Genomic DNA, 15,000 nt, shown 5'->3' with positions numbered 1-15,000 from the left:
ACTTGCCTCAATTCCCTGTGTCTGCCCCCAAGAACAACAGAAATATTTTGTTTTAATTGATGAGGCTAAATTACAGCAACACAAAGCAAGCATCCTGCTCACTCTGTGTGTGTCTCCTGCTGCTTGGTCAGCACAGGTCCACCATTCAATTTTAAAACAAATTATGCGTGTGATAATATTGTCTTGAGCTTACAGTTGCTGACATGGATATTGACAAAGGCTTAGCCAGTATTTTAATAAGAAAACAAAATACAGGAAATACTCTAGAGTTTCCAGGTGGATCATTAACAAGATGCCTTGGAGGGCTGAGACTGCCAGCCAGCACAGGGAATGCATCACAGTTCGTCATACAACTTAAACTTCTTTTGACATCTAGTTATGTCGAAATGTGACTGATCACCTAGGGGTCCAGGCTCCTGTGAGGAAAAAGTTCACTGACAGACAGCGAACGAAGCTGATCTTAAATGAGAATCAAGAGAAAGCAGCATTCCAGCGTCTGACAGTCTGCAGCTGCTACCTGGGTCTGCCTAACGAAGACGAGCCTGCTCTGCTGAACAGTTATATTAGCATCTGTATGCTTCTGTCTCATTATCACACATCTGCCCACCTTTATTCGAATGAAGCTTCTTCTGATCTGACAGCTCAGGCATTGTCAGTGAATAGATATTATGGGAGCTGGGTACAGCAGCTTAGGGTGTTAGCTTTTATTTTCTAAAGACTGTTGTATAGTTTGACAGTATAATGCCACAGAGGTAAAGAAGATAATTAACATATTGGGCAGTTTCTAAACAAAGCTGCGACAGTTATACTGGCAAAAGTGCTGCTGCTGCTGGAGCAGTATTGTTTGCACCCTAGAAACATCAAACCCTTGCAAGATCTGCTTTAGAAAAAGAGAGTGCAAACAAGGCACAGTGTGGTCCCCACGCCACACATGAGAAGTTTTGGGGGGCTTGGCCCATACCAAATAACTGCAAAACCCTTGGTGCGCTTGAAAATCCTATCACCTGCATTCAGAATCTCTACTTGCTCAGACAAAATATCAGCATTTGGGAAGACGTGAAAAGGTGTGTGTAGAGAGGAGGAGGTTGTGGGGTCTTTTTGCTTTCTTGAATGTATTTTTACCCCACAGCATAAAGTTAAGTGCTTGTGTGAGCTTCACAGAGCTCATATTTGGATGGAGATTTAAGCCTTCTAAGTCAGAGATCACATGTGGGATTTTCTGGAAATGCCAAAAAACCATGTGACAGAGGTTTCATCGTTCGTCTGCTCAGTAATAAACTGGAAAGGCTTGCTTAAAGAAAGCAAGCAAACAAAGGGGAAAATAGTATTTTGAGTCCACAATGTAGACAGCTTTGATGACTGAGAAAGGGGATATTCATATTCTCCTCTGCTCTGAGAAAAGAAATATAGTCTTGCTGGGGATTACTATACCGTTTGCCCTCAGTTTTTACAGTCTGTGTATTTTGGACAGCGGTGGATTTGAATGGCACCTTGGATATGAAGCACTTCAGAAAACTGTAGCCTTTAAAAGTTAGCATGCTTCTTTACATTGTTAAGAAAAATAGTGAATGGGATGCACTGCAGCAAGAGCACACCTGAATTTCTTGTCTGTTTAGGTCTTGGTTTATGTTTTAAATGGCATAAATAACAACCTAAAGCCTCCTACCCACAAGCCATGTCATTGCCAAAGACCAGACCCTCAGCCAGTTTGAATGAGTTGCTCATTTGCAGCCAAAACACTCTTCCTTTTTGCTGTGGCAATATGCAGATTCACCCTGCTGAGAATTTAGCCCTAAATGTCGAAGAAGTTACAGACTTTCCTCATTTCATTCACAGCTTTCAGTTCACTGCTTTTTTTTCCCTTTGTTCTTGAGAGCACAGGGTTTTCATGAGTTAATGTTGAAATTACTGCTATTTTGCAACAATGCAATCAAAGTCATTTCAGTATCCGCGCTGATAAAGTGAGAATAGCTCATTCAGATTGGCCTCCTGGACCTCCGCTCACCATTGCAAAGTTGGAATACAAAAAAAGAGATTCATTTAGAAAAAAAAAAAAAAGGAAAGAAAGAAAAAGAAGATAGAATCCGTTGTCATTCATTCTAAAAAGGCATTACAGACTGCCGACACCATACAGAAAAATAGGACATGTTGACCTTTTTATTATAGACTTTTCTGTAGTGTTGCCCTCCTTTCAGAGGCGCACCCCCCTGCAGCCTCGCACACCCTCCCGCACCCGCACACACACTTGCGCTCTTCAGCTCTATGTTATCTCAAATAATTACCCTGTGCTTCTGGCTGTCCCCAGTGACTTCTGCTGCTAAAAAAGCTACTCATTGTTGGTGAGTGAAGAGGGATTTCAAACCTGCTTCTTGTGGCCCAGCAACAGCTTTTAATTAACCACTCAGGTATTGAGCCGCCTCCTCACCCGGCTCCCATCCATATGGCAGGAACATGTCCGTAGTGATAATCACTGAAGGAAATATTGCACCAAAAAAAGGGCTTATAGAACAGAAAGCTCCCGCAAATTATTTTTAATGATTCTCCTCTTGTGAGCCAGATTATTTGTTATTTCAAGCAGGGCCGGTAAGGAGCTAGGCTAGGACATACCCATCCCTGACCTGCTCTCCCCTGCTCTCCCCTTCACCCAGCAAGAGCCTGATCCTCAGCCCCGCCACAAAGCGAGCACCGGGGTACCGGGGGAGGCCCTTCAGGCAGTCTAAAAACCTTTAGTTCTCTATGATTTTGATAATCCTTTGTTTCTAGCACAACTCGCTTTCCTACGTGCTGGATGTGTACGTTTCCTGAAAGCAAGGTACTTGAAAAAACTTACAGCCTTGACACAGACCCACACTTTTTCCTTCTCCCTTGTTTTATAGTAAAGAAAACAGTGATTTGAGTTTATAAATCTAATTAAAAATGAAGTTGCATTTACATTTTAAAACCTTGCATATACCAGCATACTGTGTCAAAAGATATTATGTATGATTTTACTTTGTGACAGAAACCATTAAATTTAAAAATTCATTACAGCAAGGTTAGTTAGACACATGATGGATGCAGCTTTAATCCTGCCATATATTATTACACTAAAAATGTAAATGATGAAAAATATTTTGTGCTTATCAGCATTTATGTGGAAATGTGTTTTACAGTGATATATGGTGTTATATTTCTATTATTATGATGAGAAAGAATGAAATACAAAAAGACTAAGTGTTTATTAAAACATGGTTACTTGTGATAAAATATTCTTGTTGTACATGACTTTAAACATATTTACCGAGGGCATTTGTCCAAAACAACTGTGAAATGTGTTTGCTATGCAAATTGTTCTTTGTGATTTTTTTCCCCTCTGTTGTACTGACTGTAGCTTTTTAACAGCCTAATGTTGAAACTATGTAAATATATTTTTATTATTTTTCATTTCAAACATGGGGGGATGGGGACTGGCTCTGTTTACACACAAGTGTATATTCAAATGGTTGGAAGCATACATAAAAAGATAGACAGAAAATTGATCCTAGCAAAAATCCTTTTCTCTTTCTATCTCTTCTCATTTCAGCCCCTCAAAGCCAGCCATTGTCCCAGGGAGCTGAGCCCTTCACCAGTGCAGGCTTTCAGCACATGTGAGCATACGCAGGGTCCTGTTGACGCCGAAGTGATTTAACACCTTGCACGACTGAGCCTTTAACTCAGGCTTGTTTTACACCTTCCTCCCTCATGTATGTGTAGTGCATCATTGCATGGGAGATTCATGCCCTGGCCAGGGAACTGAATTTTTCTTCTTTCCCCAAGGAAGTTTAGTTTTCAATTGCGCTTGCACTTTAGAAGAGCCCTGCCAGGAAAATCTGTGCAGTGTCCTCCTAATTTGAAGGATAACAAGTTTTGAGGTCAGTGTTGCATGTTGCAAATCCCTGGGCTAAGTAAGTTTTTTAAGAATTTATACTTCAACAGTGACCCTTCAAGAAGGGTTTCTGGCACTAAGGGCCTGGACTCCACAGGCAAAATCCAGTATAATCCTGAGCAGAACAATACAAAGGCATAAAAATCATTAAGTGACTTGCCCAGCATCCCACAGGAAGTCTGTGGCAGCAAAGAAAATAAAAACTTGAAGGTCCTGAAACTTAGGAATTTAACTATTCTGTATGTGTATTCCCACATGTGCACTGTCCAATGGGTTGTCAGTGTGCTTCAGGTCTGCTGTCGTGGTCCTGCACTGGCCCTGGCTGACTGCTGTGTTATTCCAGAATTAAGTAACCTGATGACCAAGAAGGTATTGCCTTACACCCTATGTTACGCTGACTTGCTGTTGCCTCCGCTGTATTCCCAGTATTTATTTTCTGGATGTCTCACTGTTTATTTTCTAGATCTATCTACCATAAGTTTATACAGTTTGTTTTGTTACTTTTAATGCAGCTTATATTTAAGAAAACAGCAGAGCCAATAAGCAAATACGTTACATGTTTTCTGTATTATTCCTGTAATTCCTCCACTTTACATGCTATCTCTTCAAAAGAAATAAATTGATTTGAGTTTGCCATGATGCAGTAATCAGGCTGAGATTGCTTGCAGTTATATGAAGCTGAGCCCATCTTTAGCAAGTCAAACGCACATACTAAAAAACACAACAAAGTACCTCAAAATATTTGTTTGTGACCCAGAGCATATACATCCTTCAGTCCTTAAAGCCTTTTGTTATGAACAGAAGCAGGAGACTTGCTGCTTGTAGTTCACTAAAGTGGCTATTTCCTTATAACCTTCCCCTTGTAACAATGTTTATTCAGTTATCAGGGAAGAAATATCATTTGTCCACACAGCTAAAATTACCCAATTTGCTGTATAAATTATTACTTTTTTTTCTCATCTCATGTTGATGACAGAATCATTAATAGACTTTCAGTTGCTCAAGCTTGAAAATTGGTTCCACATTCTCCCTTTTTTCGTTTTCCTCCCTAGGGTGAGGGCAACGTGGTCTAAATGCAATTTCCATCATCCTCCCTTCTTTTTTTCTTTTTTTTTTTTTTTTTAAACATCTGCTTGTATGAGGATGTTGTTGTGTACATTAGTGCTGTACAGTTTAGCACCCTTTCGAACTACCTTTGGCTCTCAGCTTCCTCGTTCCTGGGGCCAATCATAATATATCAGGAATTGTAGATATTTCCTATCTCAACACTCTCCATAACTCTTTTGCTCAGCTGTCTGAAGCTGTTTTCTTTAGGAAGTCCAAAGTGAGGGGGTCTAGTTGACCTGGCATCAGTCCTATTTATAAGAATAAAACCTCTTCCTTGCACACCTTTGGAGCTTTGTCATGTAGGGGTCACATCCGTTAAAATTAATAGCTGTAGTGCCCATGGCGGAACATGGCCACCTAACCTTTATTGTCCCATCTACCCTTTTGTTTGAAGTTCTCCAACCTACTCAGTTGATTTTCTTCAAAGCTAAGATTACAGGATTTGCAACCTTGTCTTTGCCACATAATTAATCGGGAAGGAAAAACCTGCTGTTGTCATGTGTGCCGGATATTTTTTGTGATATGTTTGTTTATTTGTTTATTTAAAGTAAGCATTTGCTTTTAAATCTTTCCTCCCTGCTGTTGCTGCTGAAATAAATGCCAGTCAGGCTTGTTTGCTTAGTACAGGAGTTACTGTGTGGTTGTAGGAAGAAATGATGTATGGAGCAGCCATCTCATTTCCAGACTGCAATCTAAGGGCTTTTCTTAGAAGTAATGCCATTTCTGCTTCCGTGGCCCTGGAGATGTCACGAAGTTATGATCTCCCTACTCATGAGTCAAGTTGGTTGCATATGAAATCTGTTTATTTTAGTTTTAAGTCTTAGAATATTTGCTGAAAGCAGGATTATCACTTTGTAGACCACCAGCAGCTGTTGAAAAGCAGGGCATAAAACTTTGTTTATGTCTTTAATAACCCACTTAATGATGGAGCAAGCACATTATTCATAATAAAATAGCCTGGCATAATCTTACTCCAGCGCATGGTGTCAGGGAATTAAGAAACATCTGCTATGCCATAAAATAACATTGTATATACTGTGCACATTAAAAACACATGTATACACATACGTATATTATATACATTATTTAAAATGTCTCAGTGGAATTCTGTTCTTTTTAATTACTTTTAGACAGCAGTGAAATGGTTAAATGATGGTACTTCTGAATATGAGTTTTATATGTTTGTGGCTATGGCTAGTTATTATGGCAAGGGACAGAATAGAGTATCAGAGTACATTTAAGACATAAAGGTTGCTTCAGGTGTTTAAATTTGGGTTCAAAATCTATTTTTAGCCTCCAAATAAGTGACCTAATTTTCTGAAGCACAAAACGTTCGTGGGTAAGTGACGTGATGAGAGTATTGGTTGCTCAGCAACTCTGACAAATCAGGCCAGTATTTCAGTGCCTAAATGCCAATTTTTATTTTCAACAGTGGCATCTGAATTTACAGCCTTTATCCATATGAATTATTTGCCTTACTCCTGCACTCAGAATGAAGACCTCACTGTGCTGCTGCTGCTGTACCTGTGAGGAGAGCCACTACCTCTGCTTTGGAGAAGTTAGAGTCAAAAAGACCAAATATTCCTTACCCTCACTCTGCAATAGGGATATTGGCATCAGTGGGGGTAGCACAGCTCACCCTGGAAGTGGCTGAGCATTGTGGCTCCCAACCAGCAAAGCATGTAAACATGTCTTTAAATTTAAGCATGTGAGATGTAAGTGGAACTACTTGCATCTTAAAATTAATTACATGTTTCACTAGATCAGGCCAGATGGTTTTACATGCTCAAAAGTGACATTTACAAGGTCACATAGGAAGTGTTTGACAGAGCCAGAAACTGAAACCGAATCTCCCAAGTGCCAGCCTAGTACCTTAACTTTGCTCCCATTCCTTTTTTCTTTTTTTTTGTTGGCATGCCTCTATTCAATGCAAACAAAAAGGGGAAAAAAATTAATCAGTAAGCAGACAAGTTGTTTTCTTTGTTTTGGTTTGGTTTTAGTTTTGATTTTGATTTGGATATTTTCTTTTCAGAAGGGCTGGGAATGCCAGTGCCACTGTTTCAGATTAGCACTTTCATCTTTTCAGAAAAATATATTTTTTATAGACTTCTAAAAATTTTTTTTCTTCTATCTCACAAGAATGTAAGCAAATTTGTTTTCACTTTGTAGGTGGCCCACCAAATAAAAAAAGTTACACATTAATAAAATCTCTATGCAGATTTATGTGAACTGGATGAACTCTCCCAGTATCTGAATGTTAATCTGTTGGAAAATAGCTGCCATGGTACTGGAACAACTCAACGTCATACAGCAGGGCATGCTAACAGTAGTTCTGTCATTGACATTTTCCCTGCAAGTGCCAAAATAAACATGGGAAACTACTATGGGGAAAAAAAAACAGTGAACTACTGGAAAGGCAACTGTGATACATTTAAAGCAGTTTCTTCAGATTCACCTAAATCTCAGCTTTCCCTAACATATATATTTTTCTTGGTAGCCCTACCCTTGTGACTTGTCTTGGATGCATTTGGATGTCCATCTTACTTTGCTAGCTACGTTCTTGCTGTACACCTGGTCTTTGCAACCTCTATTCTGCCTAAGGTTTTAATGTCTCTTTAGCTTTTCTGTCCCCTAACTCAAATTCAGACCTCAGCACCATAATAAATATCTTTAATTGAAATACCTTTTTCTTACTAACATTCATTGTCCAAGGTCTTACCCTGTGTATGAAAAGGAATGAAGCAACAGCCTTACCATCTCAGAGAACCCTCCTACTATTCCAGCAAACTGCAGAAAGGTAAAATATGAGCATGGGGCCGTAGGTTTTATGTAGTGACCCCTCATTTTGACTAACTGTATTTCACTGTTTATTGTGCTTAACGGGCTTCTACACATAGAGTTTGCATATCTGTGACCAGTTTACAAAAACTCTTAAAAATTACTGTGATTTAAATAATAATTTAAATCAGTGCAACCATTCACCTGCATGCTTTAAGGGCAGGGTCCATTTATTCTTCTGAGTGTATTTAAAGCATCATCATTTCAAGCTGTCCAGCAACACCACACTTCTGTGGGGGCCTGTGGCCAAGGTACTGCAGCTCATGAGCTAGCAGGAGACAATAAGAAAGTTGGGGCTCATAGCAGCCTTCCAGTATCTGAAGGGGGCCTATAAGGATGCAAGAGACTCATCATCAGGGACTGTAGTGGTAGGACAAGGGGTAATGGGTCCAAACTTCAACAGGGGAAGTTCAGGCTAGATATAAGGAAGAAGTTCTTTACTGGTGATGAGGCACTGGAGCAGGTTGCCCAGAGAAGTGGTAAATGCTCCACCCCTGGCAGTGTTCAAGGTCAGGTTGGACAGAGCCTTGGTCAACATGGTCTAGGGTGAGGTGTGCCTGCCCATGCAGGGGGGTTGGAGCTAGATGATCTAAAGGTCCTTTCCATTAAAGGAAAATGACCATTCTATGAGTCTATGGAGCCTGCAGGACACAGGGCAAGGGACACAGGGCTGCCTCAACAGCCATAATGGGGATTTACAGGTCACAGGCAGTAACTGCTGACAATGGGCAAGCCACAAATGCTGAGGAACTGGTGGTTCAGGCTCTCTCAGCTACCTGATTCCCAGGCATGTGAATGCTTTGGGCAGGAAAGTTTTTAGTTAAAGGACTGCAATAAATGCCTGCCAGTTTGTCTATACCATGCTTGGCACAAGTAGGTCCTCGAAAGTCTCAGGGTTAACTGACACAGATAAGTCCATCACACAGCACATCTCAACTTTTGATAAAATTGCATTTTGCTAGAAAATAGTTTTTATGTGCTTTAGAGCTTAAAGTTTTAACAGAGATTTAGTCTTCTAAATGTAGTTTCTTCATTGTTTTCATCAAACTAAAAGAAATTAAAGAATCTTCCAAAGAACTCTATTGTTGCACTGCTTTCTCCTGCAGTAAACACTGAGTGGCTCCTTATGAATGTTAAGAATCCTTGCAGGAGGATCTCATGCTAAACACCATAGTACAGGTCACCTTCAAGGTATGCAGTCACCTTTAAGGTATGCTTAACATCATCTTCTCACTCAGGACAAACATACATCTTCCCTTGTCAGAAGAGCAGGCACAGAATCTGTTAAGGTATGTATCCCTGCTTTTCAGGTTTTCTCAGTGTTGTTTTTTTGTCTGAACCCGAAGACTCAGGTCTTCTGTATGAAAGCAGCTATACAAGGATCAGAGCACATATCCTGTTTAGAGAAGGTATAGTTCCTGCTCCAGCAGCACCAGACAGCAAAGAGGCAGGATAAGGGCATCTAGATGCTGCTGCTTCCATAGCACAGTATCCCAGCTTTCTCCATCCAGCAGCTGTGATGAGCTGAGCCAGAGCTTGTATCTTGATTGCTTTTTATAGCCCTTCATAGATTTTTTTTCCCCCACCTCCTCACCCATTACTTTGCATAATCACTTTTAAAGGCCATGTATGCTTTTGGTATCCACAGCATCCTGGGGCATTGAGTTACAGTTTCACTGTATGTTGTGTGAACATGCACTGAGTTCCTAAGTTCTTGTTCCAAATATTTTTTTCCATTACACTGTTGATCTTACAAACCTCTGTTGTACCCACTTTTCATACTCTGCTTTCTTCAGACTGTGGAATCATCCTGTATTTAGATGCTTCTCAGAAGCAGTCCCATATTTTTGAAAGTATTAAATCTCAAAAGTAAATCAACAAGTAGTAGTTACTTTTGAGATAAAATTAGCACTGCCTTTAATGATACATAGCATAGATTCAAATAGTACCAGTAAAAGTGTAAATATAAAGAGCAGATTAAACTCCAGTTCCCTTAAAAGGGTAACGAAAGCTGAGACAATGGCAGTGGTGTCTCCCTGGATTCCCTGTATAGCTGCAGAAACACAGAATAGGGACGTAGGGGAGTTCCCTTCCTGTACGTTCCCCTGTGACTGGCAGATTGGCTTGAAAGATCTTTAAATCGTGTATGGGGAAATTCTTGGGCATAAAATCAAGATCTAAACCTGTCATACAAAAGATAGATTGAATTTCAAGCTTTAAAAATATGAATACACTTAATTTTTTGTTCTAGTCAACTCCTTTATCTGGGGGGCTTCTTGGTTCCTGCATACTGGCACTTACTGAAGAACTGGAAAGCAAGTACCAGTGTAAGCACCTATCACAGCTTATTATGGAGGCTAAACAATCAATGTTATTAGTAGATGAGCAGGAAAGGTAGATCAATAAAAAGAAATACTGCTCTCACTCGCTATTCCCTCTGTCACTGCCAGGCCTCAGAATTTTTCAGTTCATTGATGTCAGTAAGGATTTACTTCCCTGCCCAAGGAGCTGGGGCCAGATTATTCCCAGGCTGCAGCAGATACTGATCAGCATGTAAGCTGGCTTGGGCAGCTATGTAAGAAAATAAAGTTTAAGATCACAGCACCTTAAATACTGCTCGAGTTTATACTGTCCACATTGGTATTAGGCAACTTGGCAACAAAAGCGGCCAAAACCCGTCTCCTTTCACTGCAATCCTTGGTGAATACAACAGGTTGGCTAGACAGAGGGGTAAAATGTTTTCATTAGCTCAATGAGTACCTGGCTCAGGCCAAGTCTGTTAAGGCTTCTGGAAACATTTTATTCACAGGGGGCAGCTCGGGGGTTAAACTCGGTTGAGCATATTCATTTCCCCACTAACATGCCATTAGTTTGTGAAGCAGCTTCCTCACTAGCAGTACCTTGAGCCTATCCTTGCATACCCTAATGATCTAATGCCTTCAGCAAGCTGTGGCTTACACCATGCGTACCTTCTCATCACCAATGTTATCACCAATGGTTTCCTCAATGGAGATAATAATTCACATTATAACTGTTGCCAAAACCCTCTGGCACCAGAAATGCTCTTGGAATGAAAGCCTGAAGGCATATGAGAGCTTGAACAGCTGTAGCAGCAGCACAGCCAATCATTGAGCTGAGCTTAAACCATTTGTGAGGGAAAAGACACAAAACATTCCCAGAGGAAAATAAAGCTGTATTTTATGTGCACATCTAGAATCACATTTTGTGGTTAGCATCAACCAGAGGTAGGTGCCTAGATCTGCATGGGCCTTGCAGACAAGTTCAGCCATGTGCTGAGCCACTCTTTTACATGTATTTATACACAGGGATGCTAATGTCTCTGTGTGTGTATGGTAATCTTTGCTCAGTGTTTGCACACGTTGAGTTTGCACACTCCCTTAATGCAGGTTATGAGCTAAGCACAGTTAAAGTTATAAGCAGAGCTAGTTAAATGATATTTTCTTCTCATCAGTGATATGACATCACCATCCCAGAAAAGATACAGCAACTTAGTCTGAGTTTTAAACAGTCCCAGTGCAACAACATAATACATTCATACAGCCATTTCACTTTCATCCACAAGTGCTTCCACCTTCCCTAGGAGACCAGGCAGAGAGGTCTTTCTAAAGGCGGCCAAGATGCAAGGACACCTTATTGTGGGGGTTACAGCTTTGTTTAAGTGGGGCCATAAGAATATGATCACAGGACGGTGATGAACTGATGCACACCTGCTGGTGGTGCAGCCTTGCTTTTCTGCCTCCTGTCCCCAGCTGGGAAGTGCTGACTGGGATGACATGATGTAAGAAAAAAAGACTATAGTTATGTCCAGGATTTAAAAATGAAACCTGAATGTCTGCCTTTCTGCGCTCATGGTTTCATGTCTAGATACCCCCAAATAATCTATCATATAGTCCCATCCCTGCATTTGCCTGCATACATGGAGCCTGCAAAGGTCTTGAATAAGTTCAAATTCCTCCATGCAAAAATGTCATTTTTCACACATTCTAATTTCAAAGATGCCTGTAAATGTTTTAAGCCACTTCTTAGGTTTAACATTTTTTAGTGAATTAAACTGCATCCATTGCTTTTGTACAGTCAAATTGTGTAACTTGATTACCTGACGTGTCAGCAGCATGAGGTTCTTGACGGGTCACAGCTGAGCTGCATTTTATGCCTAAAAATTTCCCCTTTTTTGACCAGAAGGAGAGAGTTATCTTTCTCAGTAACACCCATCATCTCAAGTCTGGAAAAAAGAATGCAAAATGTAGCCAGACAGACCCAAAAGAGCCTTTTTGTCCCTTCAGATGCAACAGAAGGACTGTAAAATCCTATTCCTGTTTCTTTGAGTATAAGGCCACCTGTCCCACACCAACAACCCAGTGGCCAGCTCCTTGTCCTGGTGTCTCAGGCCGCCATCACCACACTGAATGGAGGTGGCTGAGGCTCGCCAGCACCCCAGCTGGACACCCAGGAACCATGTAATTGGTAAACATCCCCCAGTAAGGTGCAGGTGTGCAGCCCAGCAGGTAGCAGCACTTATCCACATGCTCCAACAGCTCCCCTCCCCAAGAGCCCCTGCAGAACTGGAGGGCTGCACACCCCTAGGCAGCCTGGAATAGGGTTTGGCTCCATGGGATTTATGGCAGAGTGACACACTATAAAAATGTGCCTTGGAAAGATAGCCCATCTCCTTGTTAGCATTGAAAAATTCTCTGAGCATCCAAACCCTGCGGTGCTCCCAGCCCATGCTGACAGGTGAGTTAATTGTCAGTGTGGCACTGCCTCTGCTCCCTGTGTAGTCCTGCAGAACCAGCCATCCTGATGACTGCCAGTAATGAGGAAAACTGGTGCGGTTTTGTTTTGTTTTGTTTCCTTTTACATAAACTTGCATTCCTTAATCTAGCAAGCTGGAGTCCAAACTCAACAGTCCAATGAGTAATGAGGCGCAAGGACAGACAGAAGGTAGAATTAGGAGGCCAGAGACCAAGGTTGCCTCAAATCTAATCTCTGGGCTGGGCATGTTACATCCCTTCCTCCTCCTGGAGGAGGAGGAACCTGGCATGGTTCCCCATGCCACCACTCTTGACGTAGGAAGTAGGTGCACATTTACTGGGCTGATGGCCTGCTCTGCATGCCTGGGGAGCTGCAGGGGGCGAGACTCCAGCGGGTGATACCCCAGTGGTGCCCCAGGCTCTGTCTGGGGCCATCCCAGGAGATTTTTGGGCTGAGGCACCCAGAGCTGCCTGCAGTTCTGCCCTGGGCATCTCGCACCTACCTCTTATTTTTCACCTTGCCTTGCAGAGAAGCATCATTCTGTTGTTCACCTTGTTCAGATGCATGCATATGAATGATACGTGTGTATCTGTAGATATCTATATAGGCTCATAGGTAATTATAAATATTAAATCATTTTAAAACAGCAGTGTATCTTCAAAATAAAGTCAAAATACTCTCCCATATATTTTTATATTTCATACAGATGTTCCCAGTTCCTCCTTGTCCCCCTTTCTGTCCAAAGACAGCTGATCAGGCTATTTTTTTCACCTGCAAACTGCATTTTTTGCTGTTCCACTATTCACTAGAAAAATGCAACACCCCACCTAAAATATTGTTTTCATTAGGCTGATACATTGTAAATCTGTTTCCTGATTTATACCTTTTCAGTAGATGTACATCGAGTAATGCCAGTGGGTTAGTTTGCCTTCACTTTTATTTGCTATTCCGTATTTGACTGTTTGCAGTCGTAGAACTGCAGAGCAGGGTTTTCTTATGGTCGGTGCATCAGAGGTAGACCAAAACACAGACTGGAGAGTTTTGGTGTTTGTTTGTTGTTCTTCATGTGTTGTTGCCAAAAACCTGAGCTCTAACCTTCCATTTGTTGAGTCCCTGAGCTCTCACCTCTGAGCTTCAGATTACCACAAATGTGTACTATATTAACACAGGAACATACTGAAACACTAAATGTAACTAAGAGGGGCCTATTTTATATGGCAGGATAATCTCTGATAGAGCACACTAGGCTTGTGAAATAACCCTTTCATGTGCCAAGCTCTGTGATGGACCTTCTGGCCTGCACCCACCTGACGCACACCAGCCCTTGCGGCTTGGATTAGGCATCATCACCTTTTCCTTTGGTATGGAAGGTCTAGCAATTCAGAGCAGAGGCTTCTATTGGGTTCAAGTAGCAGAAGGGAAATCAGATTTATCCAATGACCCTGGTGACATTGCATGTTAAGTTCCTGAGATCATCTTTGCTTTGGTGCCTACCAGTAAGCATTAATTTCCTTTTGATACCTTTTCTAACCTTCCAGCCTAGCTCAAAACAGATTTTAGCATGAGAAAAGAGACTTATTACCATATACTAAAGGTAATAAATAATTTTTTTCTGCTGCATGTAGTATTGGCAAAGTTTATGACCATGGCTGAACTACACCCATGCATGCACTACACATGCATTTATTCATCATCTAAATTCTTTTTGGCAGCAAATAAGAAAGTGTGCCGATTAAAATTTAAGAGTTATCTCAACTAGTCAAAGACTCTCTGATCAGCTCACCTTGGCTCAGGTGTCCCTCCGCTTGCCAATAGTCCTTAACATGCACCCAGGAAAGAATATAGTCAGCAAATCACGTTGTTTCCATGGTGACTGCGGGTGGCTTCATGCTCGTCTCCTCTACGGATGAACAGACTAAAGGTCATTGAGACTGATAGCACTAGGAAGGAATAAGTGGAGGCTACTTTGTGGACTTCTGTGCTAACGCAGGACAGGGATGAAGTCAGGACTTCAGCAATGTTTGAGTCCCTTTGGCTTATTGCCACTGCAATTTAACCACATGTTTCAGAACGGTTTTGGACAGAAACACTTTTGTGGTCCATAGCTTTGGCAGCAGTGGGAACAGCTTTGTGCTTTTCAGGTAGGCATTTATAAAGTAGATTAAAATATTGGAGAGAAGCGTGGCTTTACCTCAGGAGGGCTGGTAAACATGATGAGCAGTTCTCTATTTTTAAGGCAGCACTTTGCAAGAGGGGCAGGTGTAAAAGTTTAATTATAGCTTTTTCCTGATTGTGAAACAACTCCCTAGTCTGTGCAAACCCAAAACCAACAACACAAGGAAAGGAAAGGAAAGGAAAGGAAAGGAAAGGAAAGGAAA

This window comes from Pezoporus occidentalis, unplaced genomic scaffold, assembly GCF_034315485.1.
Source record: "Pezoporus occidentalis ecotype Australia unplaced genomic scaffold, CSIRO_AGI_Poc_V1 ctg135, whole genome shotgun sequence".
NCBI classification, from domain to species: Eukaryota; Metazoa; Chordata; class Aves; order Psittaciformes; family Psittacidae; genus Pezoporus; species Pezoporus occidentalis.
The sequence above is the reverse complement of the archived record's forward strand: the minus strand, read 5'-3'. Positions refer to the sequence as shown.